The sequence below is a fragment of the Bufo gargarizans genome, chromosome 6 (assembly GCF_014858855.1).
Source record: "Bufo gargarizans isolate SCDJY-AF-19 chromosome 6, ASM1485885v1, whole genome shotgun sequence".
In the NCBI taxonomy this organism is placed as follows: domain Eukaryota; kingdom Metazoa; phylum Chordata; class Amphibia; order Anura; family Bufonidae; genus Bufo; species Bufo gargarizans.
Window position 1 is genome coordinate 306,901,690 of NC_058085.1, and position 14,542 is coordinate 306,916,231.

The window sequence follows — 14,542 nt, forward strand, 5'->3', positions numbered from 1 at the left end:
ACACCAGTAAATACCCAAACCCGGTCTACGGAACAATGCACATGCAGGGCCGAGGGGAACTTAAAGGCTGTAAACACCTTTGGAGGCAATTATTTTTTTTTTTTTTGCGATTGCATTTTATTCATTGTGGGCTAGAAATCAATTTTGCATTTAGTCTTTATTTAAAATTTTTGTTCCTCAGAGTTAAGACTCAGTCCGGCTGCAGAGGTTCTCACCGAACTCTCTGATCTGATGGCTGGATGTGTAGCCCTTATCTCTGAACTCCTGACAGCTCGTAAACACCCAGCCGTGATATGTAAGAATATTGTGACCGCAGCAGGTAAGAAAGTGAGAAGATGACATTTCATCCTTCCTCGCCCGATCAGGGGAGACTACAACTTTAATTACCAGGTCTCTGAATACTTCATTGAGTCTGCGGGCACATCTTTCATTTGGAGGGGCCTACCTGTTTATCTGGAGAACGAAATTAAAGGGGTTGTCCGGGCTATTTAATATTGATGACTTATTCTCAGGATAGGTTATCAATATCAGATCGGTGGGGGTCCGACACCCGGCATTCCTGCCGATCAGCTGTATGGGGAGACGGCACGCGGTGTGCATGTGCCCTCTCCCTTCCTGCTCTCCACTGTATGTCTATGGAACAGCAGCAGCGGAGAGGAGGAAGAGAGAAGGGAGACAGCACGTGTACACTGCGCGCCACCTCCTCTTCATACAGCTGATCGGAGGGGGTGCCGGGTGTCAGACCCCCACCGATCTGATAATGATGAACAACCCTGAAGATAGCCTGGACAACCTCTTTAAGGTAGTGGCAGGGTTTAGCCACGGTCGGACTTGCCCACCGGAATATCAAAGCATATGACACCATGACAGTCCCCATGTGTCCAGCAGAAGTGGGAGCAGTCACCCCCAGACTATAGAGGTAGTAAACTGAGGTCTGCACTGACCCCCACATTCCTGGCAGACGAGGGTCCCAGAGGAGGGACTCCGCTAGTAGACCCTGTGGATATGCCAGAAATGTTTAAGAGAATACGCCTTTAAAAACAACCAGTCACTTCTACTGACATGTCTGTTTCAGTAACTACTTCTCATGTAATAACACCTCTGGACCACCTATTTCGATGACTTTGTTCCTATATTATTCCTACTATAAGTTAATGAATTAATTGCCAGTAGACTGCAACAAAGGTCCGACTGGGTGCTACCAGTGGGGGACAGTGTGACGCTAGCAGCACGGACTCGATAGTGTCAGACTGTGCAGGAACACTCCCCCAACTGGTAATTCCCAGCTGGACCTTTAGGGTGCCTTCATATGCTGCAGAAAATTCTGCCGGTAAAATCGGTGGATTTTTCGGCACAGTTTTTCGCTGCAGAATCAGTTTGCCATAGGATAACATAGTGGAAGTCTTGATGTGGCAGATTATTGCAGACTGCAATTGATCTTCTAGCAGGAATAATAGAGGAACAGCACAGCATGTAGTTAAAAGAGTTACTGCATGGGGAAGCCACACAGATCCAAACGCAGTCATGGCAGGAGAGATGCCAGCTCCCCTTTAACTATTTAATGGGACGTATCGAAAGAGAAAGGGGGTCAGTTTTTGAATTTTCCTTCAAATTTTTTTTTTTCTTGAAAAGCATCTTCCTTGTTTATATATCTGGTATTGCAGAGGGGCTGAGCTATAATAATATCAGAAACCGCAGGAACATGAGTGGCACCATTTATACGCAAAAAAAAAAAATGATTGTTTTAACCTTATCTCACACTCCCCCTTTAATAAATATATATATATATATATATATATATATATATATATATATATAAAAGCTTAAAGGGGATGTGTGAGATAAGGTTAAAATTGACCTTTTTTTTGGCTTGTAAATGGTGCTATATATAACGTTACCATCAAATGTGCTCAATGTCAGCTCAGGCGTCACATCAGGATGCGTGTATAGTGCACGCCCCAGTGCATTATATAGTCCGAGCTCTGGACACCGGCCAGCACCACCACAGTACCAGTAACTTGCTGGCAGGATCCCTCCCCAGAGATGGCCGGATGAATGCATGTGACAAGCAGCGGAGCGCAGCATGAAAGACAGCTTGTAAATACACAACAGTCCATGTCTCACAGCCGGACTCACCCGCCACATACTGTACACACGCTACATACAGGCGGCTTTGTGTAACGGGGGGGGGGTGACATTATAGAACCACTCTGTACTCACTCCTGTAATCCTCTACGGAAAAGATCGGAATACAACTAATATAATACATATAATAAAAACTTGAAAAAAAATAAATAAAGATAGATATCTCAGTACATAGAGGCAAGATCTGTAAAATAGATTCTAAAATCATGAAAATGAGCTACAGACCACTGCCCGTAATGCACATTACATAGTATACTTCTATAATAATAACTAACGATAACTAATTATTGCCTGAACAGAATTAATACGCTGACCAAAAAAATAATATTCACTGATTTTTTTATATTTTTTTTATTTTAGGTGGGTTTTCTGAGATCTTTATACTGATGACCTGTCCTTTGGACAGAATCTGATCGTGGGGGGCCCCCTGCCAATCAGCAGTTTGAGGAGGCACTGGTGCTCGCAGTAGCCCCGCGGCCTTCTCTCGGCCGTGTGACGACACATTCATCGGTCACGTGGTGTAGAAGCAGCTAAGCTGCAATACCAAGAACTGCCACTGTACAGTGCACGGCGCTGTGATTGGTGAGCACAGAGAAGGCAGCAGCGCTCACAGGAGAACCACTGCCTTCACAAACAGCTGATCAGAGGGGTCCCAGGTATTGGACCCCCACCAATCAGATACTGATGACTTGTCCAGAGGATAAGTCATCGGTATAAAAGTCTCGGAAAACCCCTTTAACGTGGCTTTACACATTGGATTGGATGAACCTATGTAAAAGGGAAAGAAGGACCAGCAACCCAAGAAAAAAAAAGAAAGAAAAATCAGCTACGGTGCACGCCCTAATGGGGGACAAGTCCAAATCAGTCCCCAATAATGGGCAGCACTCGAGGTTGAAAGTGAAAAAACGTGAACCTTTACTCCATAGTCAACAATCCTGATGATGCAACGCTGCGGCCCGTGAAGGCTAATAATTAGCTGAAGCGCTGCATCGTCTGCATTGATGACTAGGGGATACATTTTCACGTTTTTCACTAGCAAGCACGAGTGCTGACCTCCTTTCTTTGTCTGAACCTGTCAGTTACGGCAGGACCGGCCCACCCTCTAATGGGCATGGGGTTGTGCCAACTCCCTTCTGACAGCAGGTGTCGGGATAAAGAAGGATCGTGCAGCTGGACTTCAACATGCCCAATCCTTTGTTCTCACAGGAGATAAGCAGCTGCCAGAAGTATCCTCTCCCCACTGAGAACACATGCATGCCCTGCCCGGCATGCACATACACGGAGGGTCAGCACTATTAGCTACACATCATTGGCACAGAATTTACCAGCTCCATCTAATGTGAGAAGGAGGAGAGTTGGGGGCACATAATACCTGGCACTGGGAGCACCATACAGGTAACCATTCACCTGTATGCCCATTGCCAGCAAGGCTCAGGTGCCCCCACAGCTTGGCTGGTGAGGCCCTGTGCTATAGAGATTGAAAGGACCATGAAGGAACTACATGTCAGCCAGAGAGGAAACCCCAGGTGGTGCTAAAAACGCAAATCTTGCACCAAAAATGGCGGTACAGATTTTCTAAATAATGTAATCTGAAGAATAAAATAATTTGCCATTACAAATAGAGTTATTATTGCTGGAAGAGCATATGTCAGCAGGGTCAACCCTATTAAACCAGCCATAATGCCTGTAAACAGGCGGCCCCGTACACGAGCCCACGTGTAAACAGGCGGCCCCGTACACGAGCCCACGTGTAAACAGGCAGTATCACTTTAAAATTACAGAAATTTGTGCAACACACCTGCGGACTGTGAATATACCCTATTCCAACAGTGTGCATGAGCCTTCACAGTTCATCTATGATGGTCCAACGAGAAGGAAAAATGTGGAGTTGGAGCCGAGCCGCCAGTGGAATGGAGCGGAATCTATCTGCTGGGGTTCCAGATGAACACTTTATTGGTGACAATGTGGTTCAGCACTGAACCAGCGCCTTCATCAGGCCATTAAGATGAACGCTTTATTGATGACAACGCGTTTCAGCAATGAACCAGTGCCTTTATCAGGCCATAATGGCTCTGGTGCAGTGCTGAAATGCGTTGTCACCACTAAAGCTTTCATCTTTAATCCCGGCTGCAGATTCCAGTCAATTCCACTGGTCGCGTGGCTCCAACTCCTCATTTCTCCTTCTCATTGGGCCAGCTTTGGTTTTGAGGAAGATGCAGCAGATTACAGTTGTATCCAATTAGCACAACCGCTCAGGGGCCTCCTCCATGTTGCGTCATTCCTATTGGCAGTACTACCTATGGTGCGCTGTGTACTATTTTATCTTCCCAGTTCAATTATGGGACTCTCTGTTATTTTGGAAGCAGCTGAATAAAAGTATTGAATCTGGTCCATAGTCAACACTCATGTAGGCCATACACGTCAGACAGCTTTTCCCTCATATGAACGCTCAGCCGAGCAGATAGATAGAGGGCTATCCCCCATCAGAACAAAATGATTGAACAAACCCAACTCCCCCGCATCTGCTGTCTTGGGAGAAATCGGGGCACCCCCATACACACTGGATGGTTGGTCATTCTGGCAGCATTCATCTGATATGTATGGCCACCTATAGATCCTGAGCCCTATGTTTCACCGCCCTGGGTAACCAATGTGCAAGACTTTTTCTATTTTTAAGGTGGTTCTTACTTCTGGATCTGTCTTCGAGAGGCGTCATTGTCTCCAGAAACCTACATGTTTTCTACAGCACTAAACCAACATCACCAACCTCCAGATCCTAGAGATCCTTCACAGACAAAATCCAGTAGAGGAGAGTAGCCAATGTCACTTCACAGCACTCAGAAGACAAACATCATAGACGGCGACTGAACCCGGCCCACACTGCTGGTAAGAGTCACTGGGTAAGTCACCCCCAGGATTTACCCTGAACCAGGTGGGAAAGGACAAGCGTGTCCATGCCTATTACTGGTGGACAGAGACGTAATTGGATGTACAGCCAGGGGCTACCTACCTAAGGGCTATTAGACTGGATGTAAGGGGCTGTCCATGCCTATTACTGGTGGACAGAGAGATGCAATGGGATGTACAGCCAGGGGCCACCTACCTAAGGGCTATTAGACTGGATGTAAGGGACTGTCCATGCATCACTATTACTGGTGGAGAGTATAGAGACGTAATGGGATGTACAGCCAGGGGCCACCTACCTAAGGGCTATTAGACTGGATATAAGGGGCTGTCCATGCATCACTATTACTGGTGGACAGAGACGTCATGGGATGTACAGCCAGGGGCCACCTACCTAAGGGCTATTAGACTGGATGTAAGGGGCTGTCCACGCCTATTACTGGTGGACAGAGAGATGTAATGGGATGTACAGCCAGGGGCCACCTACCTAAGGGCTATTAGACTGGATGTAAGGGGCTGTCCATGCCTATTACTGGTGGACAGAGACGCAATGGGATGTACAGCCAGGGGCCACCTACCTAAGGGCTATTAGACTGGATGTAAGGGGCTGTCCATGCCTATTACTGGTGGACAGAGACGCAATGGGATGTACAACCAGGGGCCACCTACCTAAGGGCTATTAGACTGGATATAAGGGGCTGTCCACGCCTCACTATTACTGGTGGAGAGTACAGAGACGTAATGGGATGTACAGCCAGGGGCCACCTACCTAAGGGCTATTAGACTGGATGTAAGGGGCTGTCCACGCCTCACTATTACTGGCGGACAGAGAGATGTAATGGGGGTGCACAACCAGGGGCCCACATCATGTTCTTGCTGCACACAGATGAGTGCCCGGGGCCACCACTTGTCACCCATATCAGAGGACTTACCTGATTCTAATGACAACTAGGATAAAAGTTTCCATCCTGGCAGTCCATGGTGGGTGATAGGAAACCTTCAGGTGAGAGGTCAGTGGGTTTGTGGCTCTCATGCCCACAGCACTGGCACCTCCATCACAATCAGGACTGCTGCCAGTCCATCACCCACAGACAGGTCACCCCAAACTGTCCTCACACCCGGGGGGCACTTCTCCAGCCTCCCTGGCACTGCTGTGTGCCCCCCTCCACCCCAGCATGTACCCCCGTGTGCCACCCCAGCAGCCTGCTATGCTCCACTACTACTCTCATCATCCTGCAGTCTGGGACACGGGCAGCCGTGCACTGTTACTCACTTGTGGCAGCAGCTCCAGATGACCGGCGGCCGGTGATGCCCAGCGGGTAGACGGATGGCTGCGGGGGTCCGGCTCTCCCCCGGGGGGGCGGGTCACTTGGAGGATCAGTGTCCAGTGCTCCCCGGGGTGTGGGTGGGGGGCGGCTGTGATCTCTCCTGCCCACAATTCACAGCGTTACTATCAACTGGGAGACTCCGTGATGACAGCAAGAGCAGAGCCGAGCAGACAGATTGCAGCCTGGAAAAGTCTGGCGCCACCTAGCGGCGAGCGACTTCACCTGCACTCCCGTAATGGATACACCAGCGGAGCCGTGCAGCAAGATTCCCGCCAGGAAAAGTCTGACACCATCTAGCGGCGATTTGGTGTAATGTCAGGCCTGGACGTGCAGCGCTGCGTAGATGGTGGGAGGGAGCAGATTATCTGACTGTACACAGAGGCTGGAAGGAAGGTCTTCATGTGCTCGGCTGCAGGACCTGTTGTATTTATAGTGGATGCAGCATCTGATGCTAGTGACATTGCCTGCACATCATCTGTGGCCTGTGCTATAAATGATAACCCCCAACATCCCTGCAGTAGTACCAGATTCCTAAATTACACTGCTAAACTAGGCTCAAAACCATCCCATAAAAGAGCTGTCACCGCCAATGTGATGCAATCTGCAGGCAGCATGCTGTAGCACAGGAGGAACTGAGCAGAGGCAGCTTGCTATGTAGTGTATAGTTGCCAACTGTCCCAAATATGCAGTGACTGTCCATAATTTCATATACAGTCCGGGCAAATTTAGTCTGGAAAATGGGTGGGGGTAACACAAGCATAAATAGCATTAGTATGCATAGATTTATAAGAAAAGGTTCAGCAAAACTTGTAACTTATTCATTTAGACCTCTGCTCCTTCTGATCTTAGGAGCCAGGTGGGAGGTCTAGACCTCTGCTCCTTCTGAGCTCAGGAGCCAGGTGGGAGGTCTAGACCTCTGCTCCTTCTGATCTTAGGAGCCAGGTGGGAGGTCCTACCAGTGATTCACAGCTGGAGCTGATTACACACTTAGGGCTCATGCACACAAACGTATTTTGTTTCCGTGTCTATTCCGGTTTTTTTGCAGCCTGTATGGGGAACCATTCACTTTAATGGGGCTGCAAAAAAATGGCAGCCAAAGATAGGACACACATGGAATGCACCATTTTCCAGGGTAAATGACCGCCTCCTAGACTCCTAAGGGAGCATTCACACGACCGTGTTGGTTTTGCGGTCCGTAAATCACGGATCCGTGTGTTCCGTATGTCTTCAGTTATCTTTCCTTTTCCGTTCCGCAAGTCCGTATAATACGGACGTGGTGCTTCCGTGTGTCATCCGTTATTCACGGTCCGCAAAAAAAACGGATGGGTAATGAAATGGGGTTTCATAGAATGTTTTCAGTCCAAGGGTCCGTTAAAAACGGATGACACACGGATGCATTTCCGTGTGCTATCCGTTTTTCACGGACCCAATGACTTTCTATGGGGCCACGGACCGCGATTTGCGGCCAAGTATAGGACATGTTCTAAAACACACGGAACGGACACACGGAACGGACAGCACACGGATGAGAATAAAAGGCATACCGCAATTTTCACGGACCCATAGAAATGAATGGGTCCGTGCATTGTCCGTCAAAATTGCGGAACGGACACGGAAGAAAAACACGTTCGTCTGAATGCTCCCTAAAGGACAGAAAGAACAGCGATATAAATGTATAAATGACATGTTTTACTATATATAAAAATCTGCTCAGCTCCTCCTGCTCTATAACACACTGCCTGAAGAGCAGACTGTAATGCGACAGATTTCCTTTAAATAATCGGATTGTAGTCCCTAATTAATAGTACCATGCAGCGTCCAAATAGGTCATATCCATCATGGCTCTTAGCAACACAAATCCAATGGTACCAGTATAAACAGAACTGCGCAGTCCGCAAATAATGACACCATACCATCTCAAAATACCACCATACAGTGTCCAAAAATTTCCATCATATGCCGGCTCAATAATAGTGCCATATGTTGTATGCCAGGGCTGGCCAACCTGCGGCTCTCCAGCATGCTCAGACAGCCTACAGGTAACAGTCTACAGCATGGCATGGTGGGAATTGTAGTTTTACAACAGCTGGAGAGCCGCAGGTTGAGCATACCTGGCCTACAGCTATCAGCCTACAGCAGGGCATGGTGGGAATTGTAGTTTTACAACAGCTGGAGAGCCGCAGGTTAGCCAGCCCTGCTGTATGCTAATAGTAGCACACAGTGGCCAAAATAGTTCTGCCACACAATGTCTGCATAATCACAGTGCTTAAAGGGAGTCTTTCACCTAATCTGAGCGTTTTAGACCGCTCAGATCAGGTTATAGACTCTTTAACCCTCATTACGATCATACCTTTGTCTTACGTGTCCCTCGCCCAGATAATGAAAATAACACTTTTTAAACTTTTGCAAATTACCTCTGAAGGTGCCCAGGGGCGGCATTACTGGGCGATGTGCCCAGAAAAACACACCTCCAGCCGGCGGACGTCACGAGCGGCACCAGAGGACGGCGGGCTGGGAACTGGCCCGCACCTGCGCACTGCTCTGCCCATTATGGGCAGATGAACAGCTTTTTATATTGCGCATGCGCCGGCCAACTAAAGACAGCCGGGTCGGCGCATGCGCAATATGAAAGGATGTTCCTTTCCCAAAACTACTATACCATTGTAAGGAGCATGCCCGGATCTGGGTGATGGTGGTTGGGCGCTTTTGGAATGGCGGGGATATAAAGGCAGGCAGAGGTACAAAACGTTTCCTGTACAATTATATCACACGCTGACAGTCCACAGGACAGCACGTCACTTGCAGCCGGTAAGGTGAGTGCATACTAGGGCTGCAACGATTAATCGATGTAATCGATAACTTGGATTCGTTGTTGACGAATCCAGTTATCGAATAATCGCCGATTCGTTGCTATGCGGGCGGGTGGTTTACTTTAAGTCACTGCATCTTTATTTTACCTTACAATCGTGACGCTCCAGTAACAACTAACAGGCAGAGCGGAGGGCGGCGTAACGTCACTTACTCATGTGACGCACCTGCTCCGCCTCCTTCATTCATAAATTCATAAAGCCTGTTAGTTGTTACTGGAGCGTCACGATTGTAAGGTAAAATAAAGATACAGTGAGTGATTAGTCTGCTGTGAGCAGCAGGGCCGGGGCTTCTATGGGGAGGGGGAAATCTGTCTATGGCACTGCTATGGGGAAAGGGATCTGTGCACTGTTATGCCCATAACAGTGCACATATCCCTTCCCCATAACAGTGCACATATCCCCCTCTCCATAACAGCGCCACCCACAGATCCCCCTCCCCATAACAGCGCCATCCACAGATCTCCCCATAATAGTGTCGTCCACAGATCCCCCCATAACAGTGCCATCCACAATTTGTTTTAATATGGCCTTTGAACATAATTTTTCAAGTAAAATCATATAAACCGCTTTGTTTTGTAATTTTGTCGTTTTTCCAGATTAATCGATTAATCGTAGAAATTAATCGGCAAATAATCGTTAGCTGCAGCCCTAGTGCATACCATGTGGGCTTGTGCCCAAACTGGCAGAGAGGACGGCTCCAGTCCTTCTATGTAAGCTTCTGCCTCCTCCTGTCATCAATGAGGGGCCAGCACTTCCCCTTGCGGTTATCTCCATATAGCAGTGTAGTGTCTCCGTGTGCTGTGAATCTGACGCCGGATCTTACCACTACAGTCCATTAAAGGGGTATTCCAGTTGTTTAATGTTATGCTGTGGATAGGGGATAACTATAAGATTGGTGGGAGTCCCACAATCTCAAGAACGAGAGCCCCGTACCCCCTGCAGCCCCCTGAAAAGAATGGAGCGGCCGATAGTCGGCTTATCTCCAGAACTCCCATAGAAATGAATGGAGCTGCCACGCTCATTTCAGGGGGCAGCAGGGTATACAGGACCTGGTCCCAGCGGTAGGAACCCCATCAATCTAATAGTTCAAACCATCAGAATACCCCTTTAAAGTTAATATAATGAACAGGTCTGGCACATCCCCACCTCACATATCACGTTGGAGCTACAGCCGCAACTTAAGGTGGGTATGCTTCACCACGAGCTCACACCCTGCCCAAATAATACTGCCATACACTGGTCAAAATAATTCTACCATACATGCCCTAAATAATCACATTATAAAACCTCAAAATAATTGTAATTTAATCCTGAGCCAATACACACAGAGTTGCACAGTCTCCAAATAATGACACACTATAGTTTCTAAATAATAGTACCATATATGTCGTCAAAACTACTGCTACCATACCATATTCTGGCTAAATAACGATGCAAACACTTTGCCCCAGAGTCTCTATTATACCACAACCTCCTCAAATAAAAGTACCCTACACAGCTCCAACATAATCACACTATAAGGCCTCATGCACACGGCCGTTGGGCGGCCGTGGCGGTATTGTGGCCCGCCGGCCGTGTGCACCACACATCACGGATGCGGACCCATTCACTTGAATGGGTCCGCAATTCCGGAGAGGCAGAACGAAGTCACGGAACAGAACACCGGAAGCACTACGGAGTGCTTCCGTGCTGTTTCTTTCCGTTGTTCTGCCGCCCCGCAAATAAATATGACATGTCTTTTTCTTTTGTGGTGCGGACAGAGCAAGGACCCATTTATTGAACGGGTCCGGCCCGCTGCACAGATGTTGCCCGTGCATTGGGGACCACAATTGGCTGAGGCCTAAAGCTTACAGATAACCGTACTACTTAGGCTACTTTCACACCTGTGGCCGGCTGGACAAAAACAGCCTTAGTGCTTAAATAATGCTGTCATACACTCGCCAAATAATGGTTACCATACAGCCCTAAAATACCACCCGAAACAGTGTAACATTTATTATTTCTCTTGTTTATATAGCACCAATATATTCCACAGCACTTTACAGACATCATTATTAGTCACTGTCCCCCGTGGGGCTCAGTCTAAAGGCTGGTTTACACGCGCCAAACTAAAGCCGACTATTGGGAAGGAAGCGTTCTTTCCCAACAGTCGGCTGCTTGTTCATTGGAGCCAAAGGGCTACATTTACATGCAGTGATCTCCTCCACAGTACGAGGACGATGGATCGCTATTGCGGTCGCTCGTCCTCATACAGCTGCACTGTTTCTGGGCAGCAGATCTCTGTTTAGACCGCACGATCTGCTGCCCAGAAACAATAATTTAGGCGCCTGTATGAACGACAGGATCACCCGATGAACTAGCCTTTGCTCATTCGTCACGTGACCTTTAGACGGCGGATTCTCTGGAAGGAGCATTCACAGGAACATTCCTTCCCGATAATCTGCCTGAATATTGGAACGTGTAAATCCACCTTAAACTCCTATGTCTTTTAGATGTGATAGAAGCTACAGTACCCAGAGGTAAGAAAATGTTGTGGACCGGTGTGCTGCACACCTTGCCTCCTGAGTCTATGTTCATAGTAGTTCCAGTTCATAGTACTCTGTTCCGGCAGATGAACACACTACCAAAGTTACCGTATCCGGCATAGACTATAACGTGATCAAGCCACCAGATCCCTGTTGGATCCTATTACTGACAATGGAAATCTGGCAGTGCCCGGCAGTATCCAGCTATGCCAAGACATGGTAACCCCTGTACTCTCTTCCTCTGCTGATTTATCTTTAGCGCAGATGTGAACCTAACCTTAAGCAGAAGCTTATCGGCCATTACTAAGGCTTATCTAGAGTCCTGGTTTAGATTGCCTAAAGGATTCACATGTGGCAATGTCACAGCCCAGGCCCAATGAATTACCAGCCACAGCTTATACCGCGATCCTACGCACTTCAAATCTGCACCGCAGGTCAATTTCCAGGGCACATGTTCTTCTGCAGCACACAGATGAGATCTGTACTAGTGTGGACTAGGTCAGAAACTGCACGTGCCCTGGTAATTTGCTTACTAGTCAGCAGCAGGCATGCAAATACACTAGTCTGGATTGCCTGCCAGGTCACATCTTAGGGACTCAATGGGGCTTGCCCATATGTATATGTTCGCAGCCAAAACAACTCCATTCAGATGAATGGAACCGATTTTGAGTTGCAGAAGCATCAGCAACAAATCTGCAGTGTGTGAATTCACCCTAACAAATAAAGAAACATTTCGGTTGAGTGCTCAAAAATCTTATGCAAGTCAGGACCTATAGGAGATGATTACCAAATATTTATTTTTCTCAGATCTTGCTTCCTGGCTGCGTTTAGCTCCGTTCCATTGGGTTAGTGTGAACTGTGACTGTCGTTTAGCTGCAGTGCCTACAGGGAGTCTGACCCACACCTGACTCATCACGGGGTCACGCAGCTGATCTGCTGCAGTCTGAGCCTTTAGGCTCGTTTTCCCTATGGGTGCAATGCGTGAACTGAACACACAGCACTCGCAGCAAATCCTGACCCCTTTATTCCTATGGGTCTGTGCACATGAGCGTTGTTTTTCACGCATCATCTCTGCATTACGTGAAAATCGGAGCATGTTCTATATTCTGTGTTGGGCCCATAGAAGTGAATGAGGCTTACGTGATAAACACATTGCATCCAGATGCGAATAGTTTTGCACTGATGGTTGCTAGGAGAGGTTGCTTGTAATTCTTCTGCTTTTTTTCACACGCGTGAAAAACACATCAAAACTGATAGCATCTGTGTGAAAAAAAACAAAACCGCGGAATGCAATCACAGACAAAACTGAAATAAATTGGCCCCAAAATCACACGAGTGTCACTGAATGCATCCTGTGGCAATCCGTAACGCTTGTGTGAAAGAGGCCTTAAGGAGACAGAAAGGTGATTTGAGATTACCTGTGGGCACTGTAGCTAAACTCTAATCACAGATCTGCTGTAATGGAGCTAGGCTAAGGCTACTTTCACACTGGCGTTTTCACTTTCCGTTTGTGAGATCCATTCAGGGATCTAGCAAGCGGTCCAAAACGGATCAGTTTTGCCCTAATTCATTCTGAATGGATAAGGATCCGCTCAGAATGCATCAGTTTGCCTCCGTTCTGTCTCCATTCTGCTTGCAGCGTTTTGGTGTCCGTCTGACGAAACTGAGCCAAACGGATCCGTCCCGACACACAATGTAAGTCAATGGGGACGGATCCGTTTTCTATGACACAATCTGGCACAATAGAAAACAGATCCGTCCTCCATTGACTTTCAATGGTGTTCAAGACAGATCCGTCATGGCTAGGTTAAGGATAATACAAACGGATCCGTTCTGAACGGATGCGTCTGTCCAGATCCATGACGGATCCGCACCAAGCGCGAGTGTGAAAGTAGCCTAAGAAGCAAGATCTGAGGAATATAAATAGTAGGTAATCATCTCCCATATATACTGACTCGACTATCATTGTTGAGCTCCTGAATGGAGGGTCGCTTTAACAGAATTGTCCAGGATAAAAAATAAAATAAAATAAAAATCATGGTTCCTTCCCTCTCCCACCTTATACTTAACTCTTACTTCATTGTTCCTTTATTACTCTTTTTGCTTTATTTTCCTCCTGTAAGCACTTTATTCATCAGACATGGTTCGGGTTTCTTGCGTGGATACACCCACATTGTTATGTTGTCCATTGTGCTCTTATGTACAAGTTCTCAGATACACTCTCTCTTTGTATGTTAACTTGAACATCAACATATGCCATTGTAAAGAAAATAATTTCTTGAAAATCTCAATAAAAAAAAAAAATAATAATCATGGTTGCTTTCTTACAAAAACAGTGCCATATCGGTTCACATGTTGAGCCTGGTACCGCAGCTCAGCTACCTTCATTTCAATAAAGCTGAGCTGCAATACCCTACACGACCTGTGGACAGGTGTGGCGCTGTTTCCAGAAGCAGCTATTTTCATCCAATCCTGGACAACCCTTTTAAAGAATTGGGCAAAGGGACATAATGTAATGAAATAAAGGAACGTTTAGTTTTTTTTTTACATTGGAACTCTATGGTGAACGGATGCCACTGTATGGCTCCAGTCTGAGGCATCAGTTTAACATATACATTTTTTGTATATGTTAAAAGGGTGGGAAAAACGTGATGTGAACCCAGCCTTAAATATCCTGTCGCCCTCTGCTGCCCTTTCTTTACCTGGCTGGCTGCAGTAATAATGTGTCTGTCTAAACTCGTGACCACTGCAGTCAGTCACTGGCCGCACT

General features: G+C 47.2%; 1 protein-coding gene across 1 annotated transcript in view; it reads right to left on the bottom strand.

The window, feature by feature from the left end:
• The window catches only part of SGMS1 (sphingomyelin synthase 1), a 276,959-nt gene extending 270,429 nt beyond the window's left edge, over positions 1 to 6,530 (bottom strand). The window contains exon 1 of the mRNA XM_044296266.1: positions 6,323 to 6,530. The gene's annotated coding sequence lies outside the window, so the exon portion shown is untranslated. The remainder of the gene's footprint in view (positions 1 to 6,322) is intronic.
• Between the last annotated feature and the right edge of the window lie 8,012 nt (positions 6,531 to 14,542).